Raw genomic sequence first — 24,460 nt, 5'->3', positions numbered from 1 at the left:
AAAAGCGATGTCAGTCTACGACACTGTACATAAGCATGAAACAAATCCTCCTTCTGGTCACAGAAAGGACAAGTTTCCGGCAGTGAGCTGTTAATACGGTGGACAAAAATATTGGAGGGAAGCGCCCAGTGTGCTAACCTCCATTGTATGTCCGCTAACACACCATGTATTGGTAAGGTGTACATGTGAGGCCAAAGGGGGGTAGAGGGAGACCCCAACCCTAACCGCTCTGACCACAAAGCTACTCGTGTTCTCCCAGAGAGGGGTACATTCTTATTTTGTCGAGAGAGATCACGGATTCCAATCTTAGTTACAAGATGAAAGGGGGGGGTATGTTCAATCTCCGGCTGAAGAGAAGACAAAAGGAGCACTTTGATTTCAGGGAAACCTAACCGAAAGTCCTCAATGTTACCAACACCTTCCCAGCCGATGTTTAGCTGTCTAAATTTTCTAATGACTATACGTACAACTTGGTCTACAAGTCGGACAGACCGAGATCCAACTGAGGTTGCCACCAAACCAGCAGGTTTCCACTTAACTCCAGATGAATCTCTCAGATCACATACTTTGTTAATCCCTCCTTGGATAAATTTTTTAATCAGGGCATGGCTATGAGGGATACCAGGAAAAAAGTTATTGAAGAAAAGGGGTTCTTGAAGGAACATTCGACAATTATAGCCCTCAAGGAAGCGGTGGACGTCAAACCTTTTCCAAGTGTCCAATAAACTCTGATAGAATCTCGGAAGAGAGGGAAAATGTATATGCTCGAGGTCTATCAAAAGAAGCTGCCGATCATATCTCAGTCTACCAGCCTGTTGTAACAGAAAAAATGCAAAGGGCCGCCAGGGCAGCTGTTCAGCGAACAGTAGTCTCTGCAGAGACTGCAGCCGAAAGGCCACAACCCGACCAGAGATATCAACAATGCCCTGGCCACCTTCCTTCCGGGGGTAGTACAATATCTCAGGCCTCAGCCAATGGTAGCCACTCCAAAAGAAGTTTACTAGCATTCGCTGAGTAGCCATAATTAGTTGGTTTGATGGCTGTAAAGCAATAATTCTGTGCCATAATTTTGTTGCAACCAGATTGTTTATGACAAGGGTACGGCCTCGATAGGAGATGGACCTCAGCAGTCCTTCCCATGCTTTCAATCTGTGCATAATTTGCTCCAACACTCCTTCCCAATTTTTCATTTCTGTTTCACGATTACCGATATGCACTCCAAGATATTTAACCCCGTCCGTTCTCCAGACCAGGTTGTGTGGGAGTGAGGGTGGTGATACACAAGAGAGATTGCCTTTGCCACACCATAATGCTGTACTTTTATTCCAATTGATCCCACCGGAAGAGGCTGCAGAGAAATCTCGCATACAACGTTGTAAAGCAGAGACATCATTGGAGCTTCTAATCAAAACACAGACATCATCAGCATAAGCCGTCTGCACAAATTCTGCTCCTTCTATACTTCTCATTCCCTGAGGTATTTGCTGTCTAATAGACCGAAGGGGTGGTTCAAGGGCGACTATATATAAAAGCCCAGAGAGGGGGCAACCTTGGCGAATACCCCGTTGGAAAGGAAAGGGAGAGCATAACCTATTGTTGATCTTCATCATACATTGAGTATTAGTATACAGGAGTTTCACATAAGAAGTGAAAGTTTCACCAAACCCCATTCCTTTCAGGACAGAAAAAAGGTACTTGTGGTCAACACGATCGAAGGCCTTAGTTTGATCAAGAAACAGCAACCCAAAATCGTCACGCAGGAACTTATTGCATGAAATAATATCTCTTACCAAAAAAATATTATCATAAATAGACTTTCCAGGCACACAGTAGGTCTGGTCCGGGTGTATAACTGAACTGATCACAGTCTTCATACGATTAGCAAGTACTTTAGAGAAAATCTTGTAATCAACACACAATAAGGAGACAGGTCGCCAGTTATCAACCAGTTGAAGATTCCCAGCTTTTGGTAGCAAACAAACGACTGCTCGTCTACAAGACATTGGAAGTTCTCCGACACGTATGCTTTCATCGAGTACATCGAGTAAGTCAGGTCCCACAAGGGCCCAGAAGGTCTTGTAGAATTCTGTGGGCAGGCCATCTATTCCAGAAGCTTTCCCATCTTTCAGGCTCTGCACAGCTGCTTCAAGTTCATCAGCCGAAATTGGGGAATCGAGCATGCATCGCTCATCCTCCTCGACACTCGGAAGCCCAGCAGTTAACTCTCGTATCACCTCATTATCCACGTTCTGAGGAGAATACAAGTTAGAATAGAACCCTTTCAGAGTACACCTGATCGCCTGCTGAGAGGTCACCAGCGACCCATTGGGAGTGAGTAAAGAATGAATTTGTTGTGACCTTTTGAGGGAAGACTCTAACTTAAAGAACTCTTTGTTTGGCATGTCCAGAGTTAAATAGCTCATTCGCATTCGGACCAAGGCACCCATCGCCCGTTGCCGTACCGCTTCCTCCAGCACTGCTTTCTTTGCCCATATTAGTTGGTCACGTGCACCTCTCCCAACCTCGTCAACATTCTGTTCTAACGATATAATTTCAGATTTTAACTGATCGATTGATATTGATTGGATTTTGGTGGTGTATGCACTATATTGTTGACAGAAATTCTTAATTTGGGATTTTGCAATGTCCCACCACAGCCGGAGACTATCATACTCAGGTCTGGAGGAGCAAATTTTCTCCCACACGACGTGAAAGGCCTCATTAAATTCCTTGTCATGTAAGAGACGAGTATTCAAAGACCAGTAAGCACTACCACCGGGTGGAAAGGGTAACTTAAAGGACATCGAGATGAAACTGTGGTCTGTGAATCCAGTTGGTAAAATTTTGGAGACAGACACCACATTCAACATTGGCTTGTTCACATAGAATCTGTCCAGCCTTGCCATTGACATAATACCATCATTGCATCTACACCATGTATAACAGCGTGAGAGTGGGTGTTGTGATCTCCACACATCCTTAAACCGAAAGATGTTGATGGTGTCCTCTAGAGCTTTCGTAGAGGCAACATGAGGCTCATGACCATTCCTATCAATTGACGGACAAATTGTGCAATTAAAATCTCCCGCGATACAGATAAAGGCTGTTGGGTCCAGAGTTTTTATAAAATCCCGCAGAGTGGAAAAGAAAATTTTCCTCTCCATTGGGTCACACGGTGCATAAACATTCACTACGATAATCTTTTGGGTATTATAAAGAAAATCTACGGAGATCAAATGCCCTTTATAGATTTCTTTAAATGAAACCTGTTGAGCACAAATCTTGTGACTGAGGCAAATGGCAACACCGGCCCGAGGTGTAGGGAACCCACTTAGCCACCATTGCCCTTTAAAAAGTTTCCCCCAATCGGCTACTTGAGCACTAGTAGCGTGGGTCTCTTGTAAGAGAATAATGTCAGCCTTTTCTTTTCCAACCGCTTGAATGGTTTGCACCCTCCGTAAGGGGGCACGACCCCCATTTATATTTAAGGATACAACATTTAGTTCCATGGTTGATTCTTCTAGGGGGTGAAGTCCTCTTCCTCAATTAATTCCTTGTTTGCCTTCGTGATGGATTTCCTCATCCGCTGAAATTCAGGTTCGGAGATTTCCACATGCTCACTCCTTTGCAGCAAAGATTTTGCGGCTGCAAGGAAGGCCTGGATATTAGGAAAATGATCCTTAATTCGTACATGCCTTTGTCTGAAAGTTTCCTTCAAAAATCTGACAATATTTTCTTTTGAGATCTCCAAAGGCTGCTCTTCCTCCTGAGGGGGGGGGGAGCCCTGTCAACCATTGCCACTGGTTCCTCATGGCCGATCAGTGTCTCTGTAGTTAGAATTCCCTCCGTGACGCTAGTAACGAGTTCCTCCTGAACCTGTACAGAAACACCTGTTCCATCCCCATCTACCTTAGGTTCTTCATCCTCTTCATCCTCATGCATCATTGCAATGGGGGGGGAGGAGTCGTTATTAGTAGTAATGGGTATTTTGCATTCCCCATTAGAATTGATATGGTCATCAGTAGGCTGTTCGGTTTCGCAGGTTGATTTACAACCTTCAGGAAAAAGTTCCCCTTCATCCTGAGCAGGTGGTATCATGTCAGCCATAGTTTCACCACCTTGCTGATCTTCATGTGAAGGACTGTCTGAATCGTTTAAACTGCTTCCTGTCTGCACCACCAACACTTTAACACCTTTGTCCTCATTCCTCGCACTTACAAGTGACCGTTTCAAATTTTTCCGAGACGCCGCATCTACAATCTGCTGCTCCTCACAAAACATTCCCTCTACAGGTAGAGGCTTCTCCCTTACATTTGCCGACTCATCGGTTGCACGATGGCCAGCTGTACTGGATGACTCATCGCTTACACGAAGCACATCCGTATGGGTCTCATCAGCACCACTCTTAGCCGTACCTTGATGGTCCGATGTAGATTCCCGCACTGAAGGCGAAACATCTATAGAATCATCCGTAGTGGTCACGGGGGGAGGTGGTCCGGCTGCTGTGGCATACGTTTTCTCCCCATCAGGACAATACTGCCGAGTGTGTCCATGTACACCACACCCGTAACAAATCAACCTCTCCGTTGCCGCAAAAATCCTGTGCTCACGTTTTGAAGACTTAAAAATGAGAGAGACATTCAATTGCGTCAAACCATCCTTCAAAACAACATAACAAAACCGTCTAAACGTTTCGATATGCTTAAGCTTCCCGTCTGTGGTGCGAATGGAGGCTTGGATAATTCTCGACACCACAGTACCGTACTGACCGAGCTTCTGAAGAACCTCCTCATTAGACAGCGTCGGTAGAACGTTTGATAATATTACCTTCGAGGCCGGAGTGTTCCATGGCGAAACCGGAACAAACTGGTCATTGCCCAAGGTGAGTCCGTTCTGCACGACGATGCGTGCGAAATGGACACGTGAAACGAAAACAACCACCTTGTGGTGCATTCGGGACGCTGCCCGTATGTTCTCACAACCGATCAATTCTCCGATTGCGAGGAGCGTCTCCTCCAGCGAGACATCTTCCGGTGGGACAAAACACATGCCGTGTTCATCTGTTAACCCCTCATCGGCGTCACGACCGGCATTACTTCGACTATTCTTGCTAGCCATTTGAAGTAACTAAACGAAAAAAATAACCAATAAATGGTACAAAGGTTTATAAAGCCGAAATAAATGCAAAAAAATAAACAACAACAATAACTGGGAAATAAATAAATAAATCCCGTTAACCACCTAAAGCGGATAACTTTAACCGCGCTGTCTCTCCCTCTCTCGCTCAGTCGACAAGACGATAGAAAGGGACACCGACACTCGGACAGCAGAAAGGACCAAAAGGTAGGAAGAAAGGAAAAAAGCAACACGAGACACAGCACGTACCGCCAGTGACTGAGCAACAGACCTGGCAATCGCACGTGCGTGCTAAGCGAGCGGCAGCTGTGCAAAGTGGGAGGAGAGAGGGAGAGAGAGAGAGAGAGAGAGAGAGAGCGAGAGCGAGAGAGAGAGAGCGAGAGAGAGAGAGCGAGAGAGAGAGCGAGAGAGAGAGCGAGAGAGAGAGCGAGAGAGAGAGAGAGAGCGAGAGAGAGAGCGAGAGAGCGAGAGAGAGAGAGCGAGAGAGCGAGAGAGCGAGAGCGAGAGAGCGAGAGAGCGAGAGCGACTTACTTTTAAGCTCTTTTTATTATAAAAGAATAAAACAAGAGTACCACCAAAAGCAATTCATCCAGGAAAATCAGTAAAATCATAGCAATCCCGGAAGGAAAAAACAATCGGTGCACTGCAAACCAAGCGACAGAAAAGGTGCAAATACCAAAAAAAAACACGAGGAGAAAATCTAGGCATAATTTCTAAACTAGGCATAATTTTATATGTACAAATTTACAATCGCATCTGCAACCCTGAGGAGAGACTTAAGAAAGAAAGAGTAGGTCAAGACCAGGGGGGGGAAAACGCCGGCAAGGAGAAGCATGGAACAGTGTATAACAAACACCCGCATTGTATTATACAGAAATTAACAATTTGTTATCTTGGACCTCACAAATCCCTCCAACACACCAGGTCGCAACAAAATTTGCAAGGTCGTTTGCAGTTTGGACACAGCCAAATTCAAGCTTGAGCCTTGCTGACACCAACGAACTAAAAAACACCATAATACTGCATTCCTGCATGGGTCTGCCGCCCATGTCAGCCTACACTACCCTTGCCCCTCCCCTGTATTTACAATTTACAAATTCGTCTCTACGTCCTGTCTCTTCTATCCCCCCTCTACGCCAAATTCATCAGTCCAATCCCTCCCAAGAAGGAAGAGATGGAATATCACACAATGTCACACTCACGTCATGATGCGTCTCACCATCCAAATCGTTCGCAAAACCCGGTGTAGAGTTCCGTCTCTCCTGGTGAGTGGATGTGGATGGTGCGAAGAGACTTCCTCATCCGAACTATACTCTAATAACATTAACTCCTTTACACTACCCAGGGTCTTGCCCTGCCAATCGGCATCTTTAAACTATGTGGTTCTAAAAACCAATTCCCATTGACCCACCCTGTGGTGCCATCCAATTGGGGTCTCACTCCCCAATTTTTCAATACTGTGCCTTCGCACAATTTCGGGGCTGGGTCATGTGGCTCCACTAGCAGGTCCAACTACCTGCGCACCTCCGCCACTGAAGTCGCCACCCGAGCTTACCATGCTCCTTATAACTACCCTAAATCGGGGAAGGCCCCTCCTGGCTCTCTCACCCCTCTGATGCCCTCTCTGGCATTGGGCTAACCGGGGTCCTCTCCTAGGATCCTCGGGCCCCACTGAACACTACTCTGACTCTAACTGGCTCCCAGAGCCTACCTGCGGCCTCACCTGGCCAACAGACTACCAGTGGCGGGGTGCCCCAATAACTATATTCACCAACAGGCCCACACGCCCAGCCATTTCCAGTCTCATGCACCCATCAAAGCAATACCTTGCAACTACCTGCACCACAGGTGTCAATATCCAAACAATTTGCCTAAACCCTCGACCCAACTTTAAACTACCCTCCCCGGGTATTCGTGAAGGGGTCCATCTTCCCCCATCCACTCCTTCGCACCATGCCCTCCACACCACTCATTCCACACCATTTACTCCCACCAAGCATTCCACACCAAATATTCCCCACTTGCACACCATGCAAGTCCATTCACTCAACACAATGACACTTGTCCTCAATACTCCACTTATACACTTTTACACACACACAGCATCATCTAACTAACTACTTCCCTCTAAAACTCGTGCTTTCCCGTCTTCCCTTACACTAAGCACTTCCCTCGTCATTATCATCCATCTAATCTGACTAGGTCCCCTCTACTGGTACAAAAGTCACTACTTCAATCTTGTCATCTGGTGTTGTCATCTCTAAATCCCTATCAAGATCCTCGCTCGCCCTCGGCTAGTTTTCACTGCCACCCCATAATCTAAAGCTCATGTGCCCCAAATAACGAATGATAAAGCTACCATTCCCCAACATCACTGCTAATCGTCCACTATACTTGAGCCTCGTCGGGTGGGAATACATTTTCGTCACAACTCGGCTTTGAAAAGCTGGGCAATGCATACGGGTGGTTTGTGTCCTGTTGATTGGGTCCGTCCGGCATTTTCGATTCTGGGGAGGAGGCATACTTTGGCCAAGGTTCCAGGCGCCATCCCTGCGTGAGGCTTTGCGGCCCCATGCACGGTGGCCCAGCCTCCCCCGGTCGGAGCACCGCGCCCGCCAGGGGGCGAAGGTCCAACCTCTCCTTCCTCCCCTCAAACCGTGCCGATCGCCGCTTTCGCCACGGCACGGCACCGACCATACAGGGCGGGGCCCGGCACGAATCGTGCACGGCGCTCCTTGCGAGACCGCCGCGGCAACGATCCCCACCGGTCCCCGCAGCACACAAAGCGCACCACGCCCCGAGAGCTCGCGTCGGCTATCCATCGCCCAAAACGCTAACCCCCCGGTCTGGGTCGATGCTTGAGCCGCATTCTCACACCACGCGACCCTTTCCATACTCGCACATCGAGGCGCTCCAGCGCCTCCCATACACCACCTGCATTCCGTTATTGCACTTTCTCTACGTGCATTCTCTTCTCTTGAACACTCAGGTGCACACCACTCAGGCACACCCACGCCGCTCACACACTCTGTTACACACTTGGCCATCGCACACCCTCACGTACACTCTCCCGTTACATACTCCGTAACAACTATGGGTGTGCACTCTTTTGCTGCACACCCAATCACGCGCTCTGGTGTGCACTCCCGCACACTCTCTCCGGCCATTGCACACTCTGTGTCACACTCCGTTTCACACTCTTCTTCAACACACTCCTCCCACATACACTCCGTCTTACGCTCGCGCTCCGGCGCCTTTCGCACACGCGCGCCATTCACCTTCACACACCTCCCCACAGACCTTCCACGAGTGCCTGGGTGACGTTGCGATCCCAAGCACGCGAAAAATGTTTTCGCGCCAAACACTTTCGCGCCAAACATTTTCGCGCCATACACGCTCCTACTCACCTTCGGGATTCTCTTCTCCGCCAACCGCACCTGCAAACTTCCATTTGGGTTAGGCAGCACGACATCACAATGTGAATACAGATTTTGTGCGCATTCCATTTCTTTCCTCGATTCATTTCCCGATTCAATTTCTGCCGTCTCTTCAACCCCAATTTCAATTATAATTTCTTTTTCTTCATTAAGCTCGACGACCGCTGGCGCACATCAAATAAAATTTTCCAATTTGGCGGCCGTCGGCTTTTCCATACCCCGAGTCGCGATTTCTACCCCAGTCAACTTAACTACGCTCTGCTCTAGCTCGCTTTCCACGCATTCCTCACGTCGCGCTACCCCGTCGTGTACCAATGCGACTTTCCCGCTCGACCTGCGCCTTATGTCCTCTCCCATCTTTTTTAGTAACTCCCCTCGGGTGTCCATTTTGCTTTCCAGCCCGTTTTATACCTCTTCCAATTGATCCCCCATCTGTTTTATTTCCCGGGCGGATTTGTCCCCCATTTCTCTCAATTGGCCCCCCCATTTCCTTCAATTGGCCCCCCATTTTGTTTTCCAATTTATTTAACCCACCTTTCATTTCTTTCATTTCTGCCCTTGATTTGTCCCCCTCTACTTTCAATTGGTTACTTTGCACATCCATCTTTTTTTCTTGGATGTCCATTCTCCCATTTATTTTATTTATGTCATTCTTCAGCTCGCCCTTATTACACCTTGCTTCGTCCCTCATCTCTTTTATTTCCTTGGTGGATTTGTCTCCCATTTTTTTTAGTTCTGCCATGAATTGCGCCATGAAGGCTGGCATGTCTACCACCCCCACCTGCGCAGCGGGCGCAGTCCTCGTCGCCATGTGCGAGGAGCTGCCATTTTCTTCCCCTGCTACCTCTGCCATCGCACCCTCATCAATTACATCCTCCATTTCTCCCAATTCTTCCCGGGGGTCCTGGGTTATTACTTCCTCTCCCTCTACCTCATCATTTACCGCCACCGGCATCCGACCGTCTTGGCTATCCATGGCACGAATTTAAATTTGGATTTTACTAATTAAATTTCGGCCGCTCGTAATTTTGAGTGTGTTAAGCGCACTTCGGGTCAAATCCCACTCCTGACACCAATTGTTGCGGGTCTCAGCGCCGGCCTTTTCCCCTTACCAAGGGGGGATTAGCCCCCTTGTCTTTGACTAGCCGACGGGACCCGGGACCGATGACGTCCTTCCCGGACAGCGCGAATTAGGGTTTTAGGACTAAGAATTCGCTATTACCTAATTACTCACGCTGCCCAGAAACGAGGAAATAAGCCCAGCCCGAATCACGGGTGTTGGTGGATACGCCGAGCGGTAGCGAACCCGTGACCCGAGCCATTATCAATGACTAGACCCCGATCCAAGCGGTTCGTAATCGTGCCACGCTTACCCAATGATGGAAATCACAGAAACGGTCGAATTTGGAAGAAAAGGAATAACAAGATTTATTTACACAATGTACAATGATCAGCAGAAGAAGACACAGTGCAGCCTTAAACAGTCTTATACTTATTCCCTGGACAAACGGGCCCGTTCACACTCAGACACACTCACACGGGGTTTGCAGTTGACCAGGTCAGCACGTCCAGGGATGGCGTCCAGGCAGCTCGCTCTCCGGTCCCCAACTCGCACCGCGAAGATGAATACAGCGGCCAGGAGCTCTCCGCGTGTCGTTGGCGCGCACGGGATAACACGGGGTGAACGGTAGAGCTGGGCTTTGGCGGTTACACTTGCGGTTGCGTACGTAATAAACGAATAGGCGCGAACAATGCGCTTCTCAATCAAGGGCTCTCGACACTGTCGTGTGCACGCTGGTCCTCTGAGTTCTCCAACCAGTGCTTGGCTTCAGTCCTCTCAATACAGTTCTCTTGCATAAGTCCTCCAACAAGTCCTTTCCTCACGAGTCCTCCAACAAGTCCCTTCCTCACGAGTCTTCCAACAAGTCCCTGTTCAAGGGCTTTGTGTGAAGGCTTATATAGCCTTGCCCAGCGAACCTTCCAGCACTTGCTAGACGCGCCCTTACCACGCCCTATCACCCCATGCCCTCCGAGCCCTGGTTGGCTGGTGGCCTTACCGTCATCGCCTTCTGACGTGCTCCTCGACTCCGCCACACCCCGACTCCGCGCTCCTCCCTCTTTTCAGGCCTACCTCGTGTCACTTTGGTAGTTTCGAGCCAACAAAGGGTAGCGAACGCTGCTGGCAGCCAAAGCGTAACAAATTGCGGGTAGCCAAAGCGCAACAAACTTGAGGGATGCCAAAAGGGGGGTGGGATCGATCATGCCTCATGATGGAATTTGGGGGTGGCGCAAAGATGAAAGGGACCTAAGCTCATATCTTTACACAACGCATATGTTACTAGGGAAATGGCCTACCCTTACCCATACTATGACATAACTAATACTCTAAGTGGGCCTACCTGTTGCTTGTGGACTAACTATGGGGGGCAAACCTTTAACCTTTAATGATGTCATATTTACAATCTCAAAACCACAAATATATATATATATATACTCTTAAATTAACATCAATGATGTCCGTCAGCCTTTTCACTAAAATTAATGTGCCTTGAACATAATTGACTCTCTTCCTGCCTTTAAAACCTCCCTCAAAACCTATCTGTTTCATAAGTCTTTCAAAGTCTAAGTCCTGTTTTCCCTTTGGTTTGAGGTGGGACAGAGATCGAGAGTATGTCTGTGTACATGTGCGGGGGAGGGAGGGGAGGAGGAGGGGGAGTACACATCTGTGGGTTTTGAATGGGCAGGGAGAGGAATAGGGCAAGAGTGAAGGTGTGTCTGTGTGTGTGTATGTTTGTGGGTGTGTGTGCTGTGTATGTGTGTTCGCACGATAATGTAAAGCGCAATGAGGGTAGTTTACTCTGCTTGATGGGGCTATATAAGACTCCTTTATTATTATTATTTATTATAATAACATTGTATATAAGACTCCTTTATAAGTTTTACTTACAGAACTGAGCGACGATCTACTGACTACTGTACTGTTCCCTCTCCAGGCTTGGAAAGTGACACCAACGATCGCATTACCTGGTATACTTGTGCTCCGACGACAGACAGCAATATCTCCCTCTTTTTGTTCTCATCGGTGATCTGGTTCTCCTCACGAATGTCTCTCAATGTCGGCATCCAGGACTCTCTCTCCGGCTGGAACTCGTCCAATTTTCCATAAACCGCCATTTCAATAATGTAGTTTTCCTCGTCGCCAATTATGTTATGTCCCCAGGATCCAGTATCACTCCTTGAAGTTCATTAACAAAGGTTTATTGCAAGCGAAACCCAAAATCATTCAGCAGGCAGCACCAATCACACCAACCATCTCCATTACCGGCACGGCGCGTTCACTAAGCTCCGCCTTTCCGGATCCGGATGTATATTTTTATAACTTCAAATATCACATTGAAGCAAATTAATGCAAATTAACTTACAGTCCATCGGAGATGATATCCATCGAGGATGTAGTCCATCGAGGACAGACTTAATAAATAATTTTTAAAGATGAATTTTTTTTTTTAGTTTAATAGTTTCAAATTATTTTACTGCTCAGTGTGCTGTCTTTTACAATATATAGGTATATAGGTATATGTATATATATATATTAAATTATATTCGGTAGAGGAAATAAACATCCATAAACAACAAGAAGCAACACATTTGAAGCCTGAAGCATGCCGGGATACGTTGAAGCCACGCCTCTCTTTCATTGTGTGTTTGTTTACGTTGTAATAAACGATTGCATGTTTAAAAGTTAAGGTGTACCTTTTTTTCTAAACGGCCAAGATGAAATTATCAACCCGTGTTTGTTTAATTACGCGAATAAATGGCGGTCGGAATACGTTCGAACGGTGGAAATGCTTGTCTGAGCTTAAACTGCAAGTTGTTCCAAGCTTTTTATCTGTCAAAGTGAATGAAAATGACGACGTCGTTCAAAGATATCCCGTCGAGGGAATGCCCAGCAAATCCTACAATAAAGTAAACGCGGAAAGGCTCGACCGGACAAACAACAACTGGAAGGTGAGTTGTGTAGGTTTGGGGGAAAACACAATTGCTGTTGGGATCCATGGGTGTTTCCCAAGACGTCGTCGTTTAGTCGATATAACGCCCTGGGAGGAGGAAGCTGCAGCCGACCACCCTGAGCTTCGTGAGGTATGCACTTCTCGGCTGTCCCAGCTGCAACAAACACCCACTCACCCGAAACAACGCTAAGATTTTATGTGGCCTGGCGAAATAATGTTCCTTCATTCACCCTCTTCACAATCTCCTCATATGTTACTTCTTCAGGCTTGGAAGGTGACACCCTGGTCTCCGACCACCCTGAGGATGACGCCGACCATCCAGAGAGAATACCCGGAGGAACCTCGGTGGAGGAGCTACGACGCCGAGAGGATACCCGGAGGAACCTCGGTGGAGGAGCTACGGCGCCGAGAGGATACCCGGTGGAACCTCGGAGGAGGAGTTACGATGCCGAGAAGATACCCAGAAGGAACCTCGGAGGAGGAGCTACGACGCCGAGAGGGTACCCGGAGGAACCTCGGAGGAGGAGCTACTACGCCGAGAGGCTACCCGGAGGAACCTCGGAGGAGGAGCTACGACGCCGAGAGGATACCCAGAGGAACCTCGGAGGAGGAGCTACGACGCCGAGAGGATACCCGGAGGAACCTCGGAGGAGGTGCTACGACGCCGAGAGGATACCCGGAGGAACCTCGGAGGAGGAGCCCTGAGCTTCGTGAGATATGCACTTCTCGGCTGTCCCAGCTGCGACAAACACCCACTCACCCGAAACCACGCTAAGATTTTATGTGGCCTGGCGAAATAATGTTCCTTCATTTACCCTCTTCACAATCTCCTCATATGTTACTTCTTCAGGCTTGGAAGGTGACACCCTGGTCTCCGACCACCCTGAGGATGACGCCGACCATCCAGAGAGGATACCCGGAGGAACCTCGGTGGAGGAGCTACGACGCCGAGAGGATACCCGGAGGAACCTCGGTGGAGGAGCTACGACGCCGAGAGGATACCCGGAGGAACCTCGGTGGAGGAGCTACGACGCCGAGAGGATACCCGATGTAACCTCGGAGGAGGAGTTACGATGCCGAGAAGATACCCAGAAGGAACCTCGGAGGAGGAGCTACGACGCCGAGAGGATACCCGGAGGAACCTCGGAGGAGGAGCTACGACGCCGAGAGGCTACCCGGAGGAACCTCGGAGGAGGAGGTACGACGCCGAGAGGATACCCGGAGGAACCTCGGAGGAGGAGCTACGACGCCGAGAGGTTACCCGGAGGAACCTCGGAGGAGGAGATACGACGCTGAGAGGATACCCGGAGGAACCTCTGAGGAGGAGCTACGACGCCGAGAGGCTACCCGGAGGAACCTCGGAGGAGGAGCTACGACGCCGAGAGGCTACCCGGAGGAACCTCGGAGGAGGAGCCCTGAGCTTCGTGAGGTATGCACTTGTAGCCTGTCCCGGCTGCGACACACACCCACTCACCCGAAACCACGCTAAGATTTTATGTGGCCTGGCGAAATAATGTTCCTTCATTCACCCTCTTCACAATCTCCTCGTTACTTCTTCAGGTTACTTCTTCAGGTTATGTTACTTCTTCAGGCTTGGAAGGTGACACCCTCGTCTCCGACCACCCTGAGGACGACGCCGACCATCCAGAGAGGATACCCGGAGGAACCTCGGTGGAGGAGCTACGACGCCGAGAGGATACCCGGTGGAACCTCGGAGGAGGAGCCCTGAGCTTCGTGAGGAATGCACTTGCAGCCTGTCCCAGCTGCGACACACACCCACTCACCCGAAACCACACCAAGATTTTATGTGGCCTGGCGAAATAATGTTCCTTCATTCACCCTCTTCACAATCTCCTCATTACTTCTTCAGGTTACTTCTTCAGGTTATGTTACTTCTTCAGGCTTGGAAGGTGACACCCTCATCTCCGACCACCCTGAGGACGACGCCGACCATCCAGAGAGGATACCCGGAGGAACCTCGGAGGAGGCCTATGGTGCCTAGAGGATACCCGGAGGAACCTCGGAGGAGGAGCTACGACGCCGAGAGGATACCCGGTGGAACCTCGGAGGAGGAGCTACGACGCCGAGAGGATACCCGGTGGAAACTCGGAGGAGGAGCTACGACGCCGAGAGGCTACCCGGTGGAACCTCGGAGGAGGAGCTACGACGCTGAGAGGATACCTGGAGGAACCTCGGAGGAGGAGCTACGACGTCCGTTCGCAGCAAATTAGAATTCGGTCCTTTGCTTACGCACGCCCGCACGCACGCACACATGCACGGATGGACGAACGCACACACGGACGGAAGGGAAAACCATAGTCCCCCTTTCGCTCCGCGGTGCGACGGAGGACAAAAAGGGGGTAGAAAGATCGAGGTTGGAGCAGCTCACACCTCACCACACATGCACAGCCGCCATCTTGCCACGCCCAAACCACAAACTGCCAGCAGGGGGCGATAGAGAGAGACAGACACACACACACACACACACACACACACTGCCCACAAGCAAAGCATTGAGGACCTCCATCCATTGTTGAGACAGCAGAAGCAACATGTCCAGAGTAGAATGACCTAGTCTGAATCCAAATTGATGATCAGAGATCAAGCCATTGGAGAAGAGGAAGGATTTTATATCCGAAGCAATGATGGATTCCATGACTTTGCTGATAATTGGAAGCAGGCTGATTGGTCTGTAGTTGCAAGGATCTGTTTTTGCACCTTTTTGTGTAAAGCGGTAATGTTTGCTGATTTCCAAGATGCTGGCAGATGACCTTGAGCAAAAGAGAGGGTGAAAAGAACAGAGAGAGGATTGAGATAGAGCAGCAGAGCAGGATTTTAGGACCCATGGGCTGATGCCGTCTGGTCCAGTTGCAGAATCAGAGTCGAGGTTTGACAAAAGCTTCTCCACCTTGTCAGGAGAGAAGGACACAGAGTCCAGGAGCAGTTGGGTTCGACTGGGAAAGGTGGGAACAGAGAGAGATGGGTTTGGGACTAAGGATTTTGAGGCAAACACAGAGTTGAGGCATTCGGCTTTGTCACGTGCAATGTCAACTGTGTGGCCATTTGAGGTAAGGGAGGGGATGGAGGGGGAACAAACATCAGAAACGGATTTGACCAGACGCCACCAGGATTTGGAGGAAGGAGACAGGTTTGAGAGTTCAATCTTGAGTGTGGAGAGATAGTGCTTCCTGGCACTCCTGAGGGTAGACACACACTTGTTCCGAGCTTGGTGGAAGGAACTGAGATTGCCTTCAGTTACCGTTAATGAGGAGAGAGGGGGAGCATCGGGTGCAGGACACGGGAGGAGAGAGTAGGGTCAGATGAAGGATGAGAAGGGGAGGTAGGGAGAACAGTTGATTGTGTGTCAGAGATTACAGAAGAGTTACAAGAAAAGGCAGGATGAGGAGGACGAAAGGTTTGATGGTGATGGGATGAGGCACAGTGAAGGGTTGTTTGAGGGTTGGGGCAGAGGAAAGTAGAAGGTTGGAGGAGGTGGAGGTATGAGATAGACGGGAGACGAAGTGGGGAGGAGGCAGCTTTGAGAAGGAGGTGGGAGTAGGGAGAATTTGGGAGGGATGGTTGGGGGGGAGATTTGAAGGGGAGGGGTTGGGGGGGAGATTTGAAGGGGAGGGGTTGGGGGGGAGTTTTGAATGGGGGGGGCAAGGGGGGAGTTTTGAATGGGGGGCAAGGGGGGAGTTTTGAATGGGGGGCAAGGGGGGAGTTTAGGAGGGGAGGGGCAAGGGGGGAGTTTAGGGGGGGAGGGGCAAGGGGGGAGATTTGGAGGGGCAAGGGGGGAGTTTAGGAGGGGAGGGGCAAGGGGGGAGTTTAGGAGGGGAGGGGCAAGGGGGGAGTTTAGGAGGGGTGGGGAAAGGGGGGAGATTTGGAGGGCAGGAGCAAGGGGGGAGTTTAGAAAGTGGATGATTAATGAAAGATGAACTTTTATAACAAATTGGGTTTATTGTGATTTTCAAGTTAGCGATCCGTTTAAGAACGATGGAGGAGGGGTGGAATGAATGAGAATTTAGAGCATGTAGTGAGAAAGAATTATAAGAGATTTAATATTTTTTGGAAATGGAATGAGTTGAAGAGGAAATTGAAAGGAGCCTTTTAAATAGGAAGAAAAACAGCATGTTGTAATAAACCACTGAATAAAACACTGCAGGGGAAAGTTTAAACATATTTAAACAGAACCGTGAAGAACAATCTTATATTCACAAAAATACGAATGGGGAGAGGGCCTCGAGGGACAACCATGAGTCACTTGAACAGTGCAAAAGGTGGAAGGCAAGGCGATAATGGGGGCGGGGCGGGACAGCGCACGTGGACAGAGGCGCGCAATGGGATAAAAGCACACGAGGAGAAAGGGAAATAAAACGTTTTTTTTAGTTTTTAGTTTTTTTGGGGGGGCGGTGGGTTGGGGGTTACAACGTTAGACAAAGAGTAGATGTTCGAGGAAGTTTGGGGGAGAAGGGAAAATCTAAAAACCTAGCAAAAACAGCGAAGGAAGGAACAAACTTCGACGGGGGAAGCCTGAGGCAAGGCAGCACACGCACGGCAAACGGAAACGATTAATTTATGAAAGATAAACACCGAGAAATCCATGTTGGGAAGTTCACAGATTGAGTCATTCCCGTGGAGTCACAGAAGTTATTTGCTGAAGTGGCTGGCTGGTGAAAGAGGAACCAACACCCAGCCAATTTGCATGGTGACAATTGAAATCGCCGGATATGAGGAGAGAGTTGGGAAGAGTGGTTGAAAGTTGGTCCATGTTGTCTGAGTGAGAGAGATGTTGATGGAATTGTCAAGGTTTGGAGGACGGTAGAGCACACAGACAACCAAGGGGTGGGAGCAAAGGGGACGATGCAGCCACGGGTACTCTTGGGAGTTGGGAGGTGTAAGATCAGTACAAGGGCAGAGCTGACAAGCCTGGAGGTATGCACAATTGCCTCTAAGCTGTCAAACTTGGGTTCTAATCATGACCCGGCTATAAACTGTTTCACAGGCATGATGTTTCATCAATACGTGTGCCGTCCCTTGGATGGACATTAAATGGGCTTCTCATCTGCCAGCATTCGTTGGTAGACATTAATGATCCCATGATGGCCTTCACAAAGAGTCGGTGAGCTATCACCAGGACCATGGTCAAACTCCAAATTATTGCCCTAAACAGCACAGGGCATTTTTGCATCAGCGGCGCTCAGCCAATAATGCTGCCCCACAGCCTTGTGCGGCATATGAATGAAGAAGTACAATGTAGTGAAAAGCTTAATTATTGATGTGAAGTGCAACTTCCCTGCCGGGGCTGGGTTCAGGCCTATAAAATTTGAAGAGGCAATAGCTGGGGAGCGGGAGGTCCTGTGTGAGGAAGGATTCTGTTAAACAGTTGATGCCTGGGTTATCAGCAGCTATCTGGATTGAGAGATCTATCAGGTTAGAGAGGGGACATCGGATGTTTGAGATTCATACAGTTAGGGACAGGGGAAGAGGCGTTGGGAGGGGCAGGATGGTGGGCGAGGGGGGGGGGGGGTTCATAGATCTTGGATCGTTTTTATTTTTTTGAAGTGAAGAAGACAAATCGGATAACATCGAAGAAGTAGAAAGTACAATATTTGGTAAGAAAGAAGCAAAATGAGGAATACAGTGACAAAAGAAAGGGACACTAAATTTCAAGTTGGCTATCTGAGGTGTAGGCCTTCTTGAACAACACAAAAACATATCATATTAAAAGAGGCAATTTGGTGTCTGTCTCACTGATTTTTTTTGACCACAGTACATTCGGTAGTTACTTATACAATCCCATCCAAACTTGACAGGGAGAGTAAGGGTCACACGATGGAAGTTGCAGTGACTTAACTACACCGCCCCCCCCCCCCCCCCTCCAACCACTCCAAGGGAGTTTTCCATGCCAAGGGGGTTGTGTGTTGAGGTGTATATACTTGTTAAGATAGTTTTTTCGTGGCATTTTTCCAACGCCGCATCTAATAACAAAAGAAACAAGAAAGAGCAATAATAACAGGCCATTACATATGGAAAATAAAACGAATGGAAAATAAAATTGATGGCTTGAAGGGAGAGTTCAAAGAGGAAATGAATAACAATAGTGAACGATTGGAGAACTAAATTAATGGATTGGAGGGAAAGATAGAAGGAATGAACGAACAAATGAATGAACGGGGGAATGAAATAAGGGAGATGAATGAACAATTGGAAGGAAAAATTGAGGCAATAACACAACAGCTGGGGAAACTAATTGATAAAATAGAGGGGGAAATGGTTAGGCAAATTACGGACAGGCTGGGTGAATTCGAGGTCAAATAGAGACGGAATTCAGGGAGATGGAGCAGGTAATGGGAGTATAATTTGAATCAAAAAGGGAGGAATTGACATTGAAAATAGAAGATGGCACGACCCAGGCTTTCCGAATAGGGGAAAAGTTGTAAGACAAAATTGGAGCCACTAATGTACGAATTGATAAAGTCAATGAGGACCTGGAAGGCTACCGGGGCCGGTGGATGCCAGAATGCGACAACAGGTAGAGGAATGTGGGCTCTTCAAACAACAGGCAGGTGAATTGGCTGAAGAGGTAAAGGGGTTGGAAGCCCGCGTAACGGGGCAGGAGTGGTTGTTTATTGATAAAGGCCTGTGGGGGCTGCCATTGACTGATGAAAGGGTGAGTGATTTGATGCAGGAGCGACTGGAGACCTGGGACAGTACCATCAAAGGAGAGGTTGCTCGGGTCCAACAAAGTCTGAGGGAAGAGGCGAGTCATTCCGTTAAGCATCTCCAGGACAAGATTAAGGTGACCCAGGGGACCCTCACCATGAGCCACATTTGGGCACCAGAGGCTCCGAAATTGAATACCCAGTTGGGGGGAGGGGGTGTTTTGGCACTGGGCTGGATTCAAACAGAGAGGAGTCGGGGAATAAAGTCTCTGGAAAAGCCTGGTCAGGGCGCAGCTGCTGCATCGTAAACAAAAGCTTAATGAGATGTTGCAGGAGCTGGCCCAGGATATTTACCAATCTGTGAGGATAGCATATAGGGAACTACCAGCACAGGTGTGGGACAAGCTGGTGATAGGAAAATGTATGGCAGCTCTTCCTGACCCTGAGGTCCGGACCCTGGTGGAGTTGCAGGACCCGGCCACAGTGCATCGAGCGGCGGAGTGCGCGGCGGGACTGACATTTTTTAGGAGGTCAAACCGCACATCAGAGAGGGCACCTGTGACGGTACGACAGGCAGAGGTACGGGATCAGGAGGAGAAGCCGGAGGAAACGGCCATTGCCCGAATGCTATGGGGGATCAGCCGCCAGCTGTCAAGTTTGACCGGGGGTAAATTTGCAGGGGGCGAGTCAAAGCGGTGTGGTGCAGGTTTGCCATCAGGATGGCCTGATTTTGTCGGGTTGGGCTGGGAGTAAGGGGTGCTCCGCCTGGCTACCAGAGGGGTCCGTTCATGGGGACTTGTTTTAGGTGTGGGAGAAGAGGGCACGTGCAGTGGGATTGTCGCCAACCACCTGGGCCGCCACCTCCTAACAGGCTTCACAGCCTAGAAAGGAGGGGACCCCCAGTAAGACCACAGGCAACAGAAAGAGGGTCACCACCTAGGCCTGGGCCTGTCGCCACAGAGTGTTTGGGAAACTAGAACTAGCCGAGCATACGGGGCCATGCTCAGCTGGCAAGTGTGTGGAGAAGCGCCCTCCTTTGGTGACAGTAGTGAATTGCAGAAAAAAATTGGCATGGGTAATCTAAGGGTTGGATGCAAAATTGAGGGAGAATTTTGTGAATCTGTGGTGGACACTGGGGCCAGTGACACCATTATCAATCTGAGTGTCAGACCAGAGTGTTGGAGGCTGGGATAAAATTGATAGGGTAGTAGGACACAGCCTTCAACTGGCTACAGGGCGACGGCGCAAATATTGGGATGCAGAGTGGTGAGGATGGAGTTGGGAAGTCTGGAGGTCATCATGGTGGCATGGGTGGCCGAAGTGTGCGATCAATGTCTTCTAGGATTAAGTTTCTTGGTTGAACACGACTACCAACTAGGCCTTGGGCGTGGTCATATGTGGTTGGGCACTGAGAGGCTGCAGTTGGTGGGACTGGAGGATGATGAGGAGGTGCAGGGGTCATGGCTGGAGGTGCCACGCACTGTGACCGTGCCTGCCAGGTCTGTGGTCGTGGTGATGGCAGAGTTGGCAGCATGTGCTCAACACATTGGCCAGCTGGGGCAAGTGGAGCCGTGGTCGTCACAGGGGACCGAAGGATTGGTGGGTCGCACCTTTGTGGACACTCTTGGGCCTATGTTGGCGGTTTAGCTGCTCAACTTGTCTGATAGCCCTCGCACGGTAAGGGGCGGAGCCGTCGTAGCCAAATGTAGTAGTGTAGTTGAGGTCAGCAGAGGAGGCGGATCCACACGCTTGCCAGTACAGCCGGAAAGAGGGGAAAATTCAGGGAAATGTGATTGGCCAGAGGTAGTGTGGGACATTATGACACGCTCTGAAGAGGGCCTAACATCAGAGCAGGTAGAGACATTGCACAATTTAGTTGGTAAGAACTTGGATGTTTTCTCTCTCTCTCCCAAGGATTGGTTGGATGCACGGGCCTCGTCAGGCACCAAATTAGTACTGGTGAGGCTCGGCCTGTTTGCCAAATGCCACGGTGGCTCCCTTTCGCGAAGAAAGAGGAGGCGGAAAAGCAGGTGAGAAAAATGGAAAAAGCCGGATTTATCGAGCCCTCGGTGAGTCCTTGGGTGTCAACCATTGTGCTGGTAAAAAAAAAAAAAGATTCAATTGGGCAGGATCAAATTGATGCATGCCTATATGCAGCGAGAGTGACCAGACAAACTTTGCCACAACCCCCACCTGAATTGGGCGATGTGAATTGGCGAGAGAGTCAAGGGGAGGATCCTGTTTTGGGTCCACTTTTTCATTGGCTGGAGGAGGACAAAATACCTTCTTGGGAAGAAATTGCTCCATACGGGGCCCAGGTAAAGGCCTATTGGGCACAATGGCAGATGTTGGGTTTGAAGGATGGCCATTTGTATCGGAAATGCGTAACACCAACGGGCGATGCAGCTTCCTGGTTGATAGTTGTACCGGACAAATTGAAGGAGGTGGTTATGGGGCACGTACATGGGACTAGGAGAATGGGACATTTGGGCATGGCCAAAACCTTGTCCAAATTGTTGGCAGAGGTTCTACTGGGTGAATTCGGGCAGAGACATTCAAAATTGGGTGATATCCTGCGACCTCTGCCATGGTAAGAAGGGATGCGCGCAAGGCCCCACTCCAGGTGTACAACATGGGAGCGCCACTTGAGCGGGTGGCAGTAGATGTGGTGAGGCCCTTGCCAGCCACCCGCCAAGGGAACTGGTACATCATGGTAGCAATGGACTACTTCACAAAGTGGCCAGAAGCCTACCCATTGCCCAACCAGTAAGCCCGGCTGGTAGCTCAAGTTCTAGTTGAGGGATTCTTCTCCCGGTTCGGCGTACCCAGTGAGCTACACTCAGACCATGGCCGGAACTTTGAATCCGCGCTCCTGCGGTCGGTGTGCGAGTTCCTCCAAATTAATAAGACCAGGACGACCCCTCTTAGGCCTCAATCGGATGGGATGGTGGAGAGGTTTAACCGAACATTGTTGACCCAATTGGCCTTCTTTACATCCAAACACCATTGCTCTTAAATGTTGTGTGCCCTCAAGTGTTTGTGTGCTTCCCCTTCTCTTGTCTTCCGCTCCCTCTTTTTATATATTTTGTTTGTCTGGTTGATTTGTTTGTGAAATAAATGTCAGCTCTTTCACGAGCCTCGATTCAGTATACAAAAAAAAAAAAAAAAACAGGATTGGGGCGAGCATCTCCCCTTTGTACTGATGGCATACCAGACCGCACAGCATGCGACCACTCGATGCACCCCCGCCTTGTTGATGTTCGGTCGGCAGATGCGAGTCCCCACAGATTTGTTGATGGGACCGTCACCAGAGAAACCGGGTGGATATGTGGAAAGTTATGCAACCAATTTGAAAAATAGCATGGAAAAGGCTCACGAGTTTGCAAGGAAGACCACGCACATGGCTTGGCTTCCTCGCATATGAAATTGCGGTATGACACTCGGGCACACTCACCTCCTTTCCTTCCCAGAGACCTTATTTGGCTCCACTGGCCCCAGAGGAAGAAGGGTGTGTGCCCAAAACTCACCTCGCCCTGGAAGAGCCCCAGGGTGGTGCTTCAGCAGGTGACTGATGTGGTCTTAAAAATTCAGATGGGCTCGCATGCCCTTCCACAGATAATCCATGGGGATATATTGAGCCCCAACCTGAGCCAGGAGGCTCCTGGGTGGATTGGAAGGGTGCGGGGCAAACTAGGTGTGGTGGATCGCACTCTTGGACCCGACCAACCTGCAACTACCTGTACTTAAGGTAAGTGACTTGATGTTTACTGGCCCAGGCTTTGGTACTTGCTCATTTAAATTGGGACATGAGTAATTTGGACTGGGGGGCGGGTGACAGTGATGGCATGGTCGGTGAGGGGATCGGAGTGTGTGCCACAAAGTGTCTTGTGGGTGGCGTTTGTTTTTGTGTATATGTTTTTGTGTTATTGTGTGGTCATGAGGATGGATTTGAATTGTGATTATTGAAATGTGTTTGTGAAATGTGAATGGGGATTTCACATGTAAGTAGGCCATGGCAGCATCTTTTTGTGACATCTTTTTTTATGGAAATATGTGGTTGAGAATTTAATGGCAGCGGGGGAGGAAATGTTATTGTGGATTTTGTGGGTGGGGAAGGTGTGTGTGTCTGCAGGTATGGATCAAGCTCTGGAGGAGTGGTGACTGCGGCCGCCTCTGCGGTAATTGCCCCTGGCAGCCAGTGGTGTCTGAAAATTGGGAGCCCATCAGCGGTGGGGTCTGTTTGGGTGTCTTGCGGTATGGAGACCCTTGGTGACCCGTGAGGCTGGGTGAAAGCCTGAGGTGATGTGAAGCCTGGTGTGGAGACCTCCCCGGCTGGACGACAGCTTCAGGAGCTGTTTGGCTGCCACAGGGCCAAGAGTTAAAGGGGGTGAGGGGGTGAAGAAGTCGTAAGTCAGGCGACTTGTTTTTGGACTGCAGGCACCACAGCCTGAAGCGTGTGGTGACCTCCAAACTGCAGACCTTATCGTGCAAACACACATGGTCACCTAAAAAGGGAGTAGATGCAGAAGGGGGGAGGGAGGGTGGCAGTAGCTACAAAGACTAAGCCATATGAAAGAAGAACAAGCCACGTGTTCTTTTTGGCCTCATTCGAATCTGTTGCCATGTTTCCACACATTCCTCATTTCCAGTTCGTTTGATCCCCTGACCATTACCCTGCTCATTGCCCTTTTCCCCTCAGTCGCTTTTCTCATCCACAAACCTGAACAATAATTTTTGAAGGGTCATGAAGGACTTCCAAATGAAACAACACCAAAAGTCTAACAGCGGCGTAGCCGGACTTGTAAAATATTATAAACCACAAACACACATGATTAGCTTTATAAACAGTCGCTAATACTGTTTATAACATTAAACAAATAAATTTTGAGGAATCCAGACATCCATGAGGTAAGCTTTACTTACAGAACTGAGCGAAGATCTACTGTAATCTATATACCCCACAAGGGTTGGTGGTGTGCTCATTTACCAAGCAGCTAGCTAGCGCTTGCCAAGCCAGCCGTTCCTTAAGGGTTTTGAATGGAGTGCTTGCTCGAATGCTGAAACCACTTGGCGATCTCTCCACAAGAAACTTGGTAAATGAACACACACCCAATGTTCTTGAGACCCGATCATAGAGAGACTGTAATCTATATACCCCAAAGAGGAATGACCTTTCCTGCCACTCTCGAAGTAAGCCGGTGTTTACGCCATAATG

Source organism: Myxine glutinosa, chromosome 13, assembly GCF_964187855.1.
Source record: "Myxine glutinosa chromosome 13, kmMyxGlut1.1, whole genome shotgun sequence".
In the NCBI taxonomy this organism is placed as follows: domain Eukaryota; kingdom Metazoa; phylum Chordata; class Myxini; order Myxiniformes; family Myxinidae; genus Myxine; species Myxine glutinosa.
Note: the sequence above shows the minus strand (reverse complement) of the source record.